Genomic DNA, 7083 nt, shown 5'->3' on the forward strand with positions numbered 1-7083 from the left:
GCCTGCAGACCCAGGCAACTGATGCACACCCCTCAGGCAGTTACCAAGCCCCGAGTGGCAAGTCACAGAAGACCACCCACGAAGCTGACTTCAGGAGGAGACACACTGCACACAGAGAGGAACAGCTTCCCTTAGCTTTAACCCTCAAGAGAAACCCAGGTATGACCCTCCAGACAAGGGTACAGCGTTTTGGGAGAGTGGCGCTTCTCCGCAGAGTGTGCATCAGACAAGGACCACGGTGCTCCTCAGAGAACCAGACGCTCGATCCGCTAGCCACGGGCACAGTTTGCAACTGCTGCTGTAACCACGCCAGACATAGCTTTCTAACTCACACTTTTCTCAGCTGGGGAAGTCCTGGCGATGAGATGCTTGGGGACTGGAAAGCTCAGAGGTGCACCGAACGTTGAGGATACTTCACAAGAGAAGCTCCCCACCTCCAGCTTCTCAGAGGGCTGGAACAGCCCCCTCACGCCTGGAATCAACTAGGGGTCTGAGACCCAAAGAGGCTGCTGAGTAGGAGCAGAGCAACGAGCAGGAAGGAATTGGGAATCCTGGCTTCTGTCCCTAGCTCTGCCCCATATTCCCTTCCTGTCTTTGGTTAAGTCATTTCCTTTCACTTTTCCTCCCAGTCTTTATTTCAGAGGTGAAAAAAACCAAGCCCTTGCCTCTGCAGAGCAGAAACCTCCTCTGGCCTGTGACTGCGCAGAGGATCGCTGCCGCCAGCGGCTGGGAGACACCCGGCGCGCAGGAGTCGCGCTGCTCACGCGGACCCCAGCAGAGCCTGGCATTTCCTGTGCTTACATTTTGAGAAGTACGCAGTCTGTAAACAGGCGGTACCGCAGAGCATCTTCCACACAAACCATATCCTGGCCTGTTCCTCTCCTCGGCTGCTGCAGTAAGCGGCCGAACAAGGAGAAGAAAAGCTGCTCAGCCAAGCCGTGACAGACGGAGCAGCGGAACTGCACGCATCATTGCTCTGCCTGCAAGGAGGTGGCCCTCAAACCAGCAGCAGCAGGGACAGGGATGGGGAAGATACAACAGTGGGAAAGGCAGGGTTAAAAGGAGAAAAAAAAAAAAAAAAAAAGCAGCCCGAAGAGGCAGGATGGAGCAGAGCTGTCCAAGGAGCGCAGCCCTCCCGCTCCCTAGCAGGTCTGTCCTGTGGCCTCCTGCATACTTCAGGGAGAGGGAAGACCAGTAGGCACAGGCAGGAACAAGGAGCACTCTGTGGTTTTGCTCGGTATTTCAGGCCATCTCTCACACAGGAGGAGCTCTGCTTCACTTTCCAAGTCTCGCCCTCTCTGGCACAGATCACAAACCTGGCTTCTGGCCCAGGCCTTGGCTCCAGCAGAGCTCCTCACCAAACAGGGTGACGCCCCACCTCTGGGCACAGCACGCAGCCCAATCTTAGAGCCATCTTGAGGCGATTACCCCAGCATCAGCAGAGGCTTCCCATCATTCCTAGTTGGGATTCAAGGCATCCTGAGTCGCAGTGGAAGAAAACCAAACCCCAAACCTAGCTGCTGCTCTTGGTGGAAGCAAAGCCCAATGAACAAAGCACCATTTTCTCTCGCAGCTCCAGCTGAAGCTGGCACACGATCTGCCCCAGCGGTGGAGCACAGTCTCCCAAAGATGCCCAGGCACAGGTAGCACATTCCCCTGACTGCAGCCACCCAGAAAGACCCAGCGGGTCAAGGACACCAGGCAACGAAGGCCCTGCCCTCCCATTGCCAGCAGCGCAGAGGGGCTGGAAACCACCACCCAATGCACCCATCCCGCAATCCAGCAAGGAACTGGGGTAGAGTGGAGCCACTTGTGCCCAGGCACCAGCAGCTGCCAAGGAACCGGCCCAGCTCTCTGGGACAAGCCAAGTGAGCAGTAAGCAGGCGTCATCCTGCTGGCTGTGCCCAGCGAGAGCAGAACAGGTTCCCACTCATGTCTTCAGGGTGCTGCAGCCCATCGTCCTCACGCCACTTTCTCCAGCAGAGGGTCGCAGCCGGCACTGAGGCCGCCCTGCCTGTTCAGGAGCTGCGTGTCTCCAACAGCCCATCCCACACTCTGGAAGAGGGGCAGCAGGAGCACACGGTGGGAGGTCCGGGTCCAAGCAAGTGGCACTCGAAACCGGCTGGGATGCCCAACAGCAGCACAGAAGTTCCCACGGCTCAGTGCAGGTCTGGATAGCCACCCCGAGGTGTCCTGTTCTCCCTCTCCTGGGACCAGGCTGCCCAGAGCACCGGCAAGCACCGCGCCGCTCGCCAAGGATGCGGCGAGCATGCAGGGCTCCTGGTGAGCTGCCCCTCCATAGTGTGGCTCTCCCTTAAATCAAAAGCTATGCCAGTGACACTAATGGCTTCTGCTACACCGGCTCCTGCTGAGTACAGCCCTGTGGCAACTGCAAATGCCACCGTGAAGTGGTCCCAATTAGAAGAAAATCCATCACCGGCTCTCCACCTCTGAGTTTCACAGAAAATCAGGTAGGAAGAAAACAAAACCCGCTCCCCATTCCCAGGAAGGGCCTGGTGCCAAGCAGATGACCTGGAACAGGCACCACAAAAGGAGGAAGGGTGCCTCTCATCCATGCCACGTGGTTTGGCTGGTGCTGCCTCCCAGGGAGAGGCTGAGGAAGGGCAAAATACAGCAACAGAAACCATCCCTGCCAACCTCTGGTAACAGTTCCTGGGTGCCTTCCGCCTGGGGCTGCCCAGGGTGCTGCTCGCAGAAGGGAAGCCAAACCAGAGGAGCAAAGACCGACCCACCAGAAAAGCAGCACGCAACGTCAAAACAGAAGTCAGGAAGAACTGAGGATTACTGTTCCAGCCATCCTCACCCCTTGCACCGCACAGAGCTGCTGGAAACGCACAACTGAGAAGCAGAGCAGCTGTGGCGCTTCCTAGGCCCCTTGCTCCAAGACGGGTGTATTTTTCCACAGCTTCAGCACTACAAGAAACCTGGCAGGGTAGTTTTAATCTCATGGAGATCAACTACACAAAGTCAGTATCCAGCGCTCCCGCAGCCCCTGGATACACGGAACCACGCACGAGATCACCAGATGACGTGTTTGCCAAGTCAAGCTCTTCCTGGGAGGAAAGGAGAGCTGAGCGACACCGAGTCCTGACCTGCATTAGATTTTCATTTGCCAGAAGAGTCATGCTGGCAGTCCTCCGAGCACTTTGCTGATGCAGCTTAAGTAACACTGACAAAATATTGCTGCATCCGTGCATCACATCGCTAAGGTATCTCTACCCTTTGTTGTATCATATACCCATGCATCTACGTACCACGTTTCCTGTTAAAAATGCCAAAAGTAGTCACAAACGTAACACAACTCTCCTATGCTCCCTCTCATCCAGGGCACCGGCATCGACACTGGGTCTTTGCCAAAAGAGCAGCAGCACAAGGAAAATTACACTGGCGGGGCAAGCTCCAGGCTTCTGCTGGGCTGAGGCTACGGGGGACGGCCGGCACTGCTGGGGGAGGCGGCAGCCCCCGCTCAGGAGCGGGGTCACCGGGGCAGCAGACCTGGATGCATTCCCGGGCAGGAACGGCAGACTCATGCATTTCCGCAGGGGACTTGCTCCCCCGACGAGGCCTACTTGGGAGATCCGTCGGTCAGGGTATTTAAAACTGAATGGAGACCTAAGGAATTAAGAGCTGGAAGCCAGCCTGTGCCATCCCCAGAAAGCAGCTAGACCCGAGCAGCCTAAAACCCATCGCAGCAGCTGGAACACACCACTAGCGCCAGCAAGAGCACATCTGGATCACGGGAGGACACAGAGACGTCCTCAAGTGCTCCAGCGGCTCAGAGCTTTCACTCGTAGCAGCAGCCAAGCCTGATGCAATCACCTGCGACAGCACAAAGAAGCAAAGGCTGTCCTGATGGCCACGCTGAGCCAGACACTGTACCAACAAGAGACGGGCATGGGAAACAATCCCAGCACCCATCTTTTACTCAGGACTCTGTGACCGGCAGCAGATGACCGAGGTGAGCAACGCCTCTGCAAGAGCCAGAAACAGCCACCAGCTGGGACACGGCAGATGCTCCCCACAGAGGGAACCAAGAGCCTCCTCTCTTGCTACCGCTCCCTTCTGCACCCCTCTGCACAGCAAGCATGCTGGGAGGGAGAGCGCTCGCAGCGTTTCAGCAGGAGAGAAGAGCAGCGTGGAGAAGGAAAAGCAAAGTTTTTTTCCCCTTGGAACAGACGTGGTGCAGCTGGGTTGATGACTCGATAGAAAAGTCAAAGGGAGCCTGGGCAAGGCCCACAGCAACCCCAGTGCATCCTCAGTGCCCACCCTGGAGCAGTGTAGCCCGGCAAGCTCCGTACTTCCAGGCCAGCGACGGCCAAGCCGCTTCACGCAGCCGCCTGTCCCCTCGATCGCACAGCGGACAGAGAGGCACCTTCCAACAGCAACACGGCCAGACACAGAAGGCGGAGGGCTTTAAAGTAGAAACCATAACTATTTCACTTTCTTTAACTGAACAACCGCGGTTTCAAGTTTCTGAGTAAGCTTTCCTTTAGCTGCCGCCTTTGGTTTTTTTTCCACTGGGGGGGTCTGGAAAGAGGAAAGAGACTTTTGGGGGCAGGGAGACATAGCAACACCTACAACACTGCACCGCAGAAAATACCAAACATCGCAAAAGGGATTTCCAAGGTAATGAAGACCCAGACCAGGGTGGTGGGGAGGCACTGACCACTCCATCTACACAGCTAAAACACCAAAACACACGTTGACAAAAAAGGCAAAAAAGTTCTAGAGCATTTAGAGTGTGAATGCTCTGGAAAAAGTCCCCAAGGAGAACAGACAATGGCTGTAGAGACAGCATGCCAGCATGCTCATGTTTCTACCAAGGAGAACAATCGGGCAGTGATGCCGACCTGGTGATTTTTCCACCAGTACCAGCCTTGGGTGGGTGTTCTATACCCACGTGTGGCGGCAGTTGGTGTTATCGCAGACACCGGAGTCCAAGGAGGTCTTGCTTCAGCACTGACACAGACCGGCCGTGCGACCTTGGGCAAATCACTTCCTCCGTGACTCACTTTCCTCATCCCTCCTGCCACCAAAGTAGCAAAACAAGGCGCACATCCATCCCTTCGCGGAGGCCTGGGGACCGGCGGGCGGAGGGAGCTGCACGTCGGTGCTGCGTGCCTGGCACGAAGCCGCGCTGGGGGGGGCCGCGGGCAGCAGCCCCGCTCGCAGCGCGGGTTGCGCGGGTCAAGCGCGCGCCACCAAGCCCCGCGCGCGGCCGCCCGCCAGCACCCGCCGTGGGTAGCTCTTTGCCGGGACGCGGCCGCAGGATGCGGCAGCCCGACACCCTGTCAAACCGCGCTGCCGCCGCCGCGCACAGCACCGCGACAGCCTGCCCTGTCACGTAGCGTTACTTATGTGCTCAGATATGCATCCTTCTCACATTTCCACTCCAGCAAGTGGTTGCTAGCAGAGCGGGGCTAGGACAAGTTCACCACCTGCTAAAGACACGTCCCCAGCACCACGCAGGGCAGGTTTTGTTACATCGGTTCCTCCGCGCACGAGGAAAGCGCGTACGTGCAGCGCTTCCCCTGTTTTTCCTGCCACCCGGCCGCACGCCGGGTTTACCTCCAGAGGGAAGAGCAGCCCCCGGCGTAGGGCACGGCAAGGAGAGGGAAGAGATCTGCCCCTACGCTCCGGACGGGTTCCGAAGGAGCTCCGATTTAAACCCCACGTGAAACGCGGCGAGTCCGGATACAGGAATCCCCGTCCCGGTCCCTTAACAGCACCGGTACCGCCTCACACAACGCCGAGCAGCCCGGGCAGAGCCGGGCACATGGCCACTAAGTTCCCTGCGCCCGGAGCCGAGCCCCCACTCGAGGCTCTTCGGTCCCGGCGGCGCTGCCCGAGGAGCCGAAGGGGCCCGGGCGGCGCGGTCCTCGGGACAGGAGCGGAGTGGAGCGGGCAGGGCCGGGCGGACCCGGCGCGACGCCCGAGAGGTGCCCGGAGCAAGCGGGAGCCCGGCCGGCGCGTCCCCGACCGGCCCCGCGGGGCGCCCGGGCGGGCCGAGCCGGGGCCAGCGCCGTCCCCCCGCCCGCTAAGTTCTCGCCGCCGCCCGGGGGCTGTGGCGCGGCGGCGGCTGCCCGCTGCCCGGGGGGGGGGCGCGGCGGGGGGGCCGCCGGGGCGGCGGGGCACTCACCTCGGCGGCGTCGGCGGCGCGGCTCAGGGCAGGCCGGGCGAGCCCGCCGGGGCGGCGCGGCGCGGCTCCGCAGGCTGCTGAGGGCCGGCCGGCGGGGCCACCGGGGCGGGGGCCGCGCTCATGGCTCGGCCGCCCGCCGCGGAGCGCGGGGCCGGCGGCGGCGGCGGCGCTGCCGGCGGAGCCCCCCGCCCCGCCGCGCCGCTCCTTCCGCCGGCGCCGGCGGCTCCAGCCCGCGCCCGCCGGCGGCGGTGGGCGTCCGGCCGCGGCGGGCCCCGGGCCGCGGGCGGCGGCTTCCCCGCGCTGCGGCGGGCTGCGGAGCCGGCGGGCGCGGCGGCCCGGGCGCGGGCGGGGGCGCCGTGGCGAGGGGCGAGGCGCTGCGGGCCGGGCGCTGCCTCCTCCTCCTCCGCCGGAGCCGGAATAATCATTTGGAGAAACGGGATCATTCACTTTCCTCCGAGCGCGGCGCCCGGCGCTGCCCTGTCAAAATAAAAGCCCCGCGCGCTCCTTAACCGCTTCCTGGTCGCGGCCGCCCAGCGGCCTGGCGGGGACCAGCAGCACCGCGGCGGGGGCGCCCCGCGGCGGGCCGGGCCCCCCCGGGGGACGCCCTGTCGCTGCCCGCGGGGGCCCCGGCAGCCCCCACCGCCCCACGGCGGCGGCTCGCGGCCCGGATTCGTCCCCCCACAGGTGGGCCTGACCCGGCTCCAGAGACCCCCGTGCCTGCCTTCGCCAACAAGCTTCCCATGCTTTAACCACCCGCTTCCCCCCAGCAACCGTCTCCGCCGACGGCTTCCCCGGGGCGGGGGGCCCAGGGCCGGGTGGGAGGGCTGGGGACAGCCGGGAGCGGGCGCCGGTGGAAGCAGCGGCCACCCCCGATCCCCCGTCCGCGCCCACGCTGCCCAGCACCAGCCTACGACACAGCCGAG

At 62.1% G+C, this 7083-nt stretch overlaps 1 protein-coding gene across 2 annotated transcripts in view; it reads right to left on the reverse strand.

Moving 5' to 3' along the window:
• Positions 1–6295, reverse strand: part of BCL9L (BCL9 like) — a 48482-nt gene extending 42187 nt beyond the window's left edge. For both annotated transcript variants that reach the window (XM_074927234.1, XM_074927233.1), the window contains exon 1: positions 6161–6295. The gene's annotated coding sequence lies outside the window, so the exon portion shown is untranslated. The remainder of the gene's footprint in view (positions 1–6160) is intronic.
• Positions 6296–7083: the final 788 nt, after the last annotated feature.

This window comes from Athene noctua, chromosome 26 (assembly GCF_965140245.1).
Source record: "Athene noctua chromosome 26, bAthNoc1.hap1.1, whole genome shotgun sequence".
Lineage (NCBI taxonomy): Eukaryota > Metazoa > Chordata > Aves > Strigiformes > Strigidae > Athene > Athene noctua.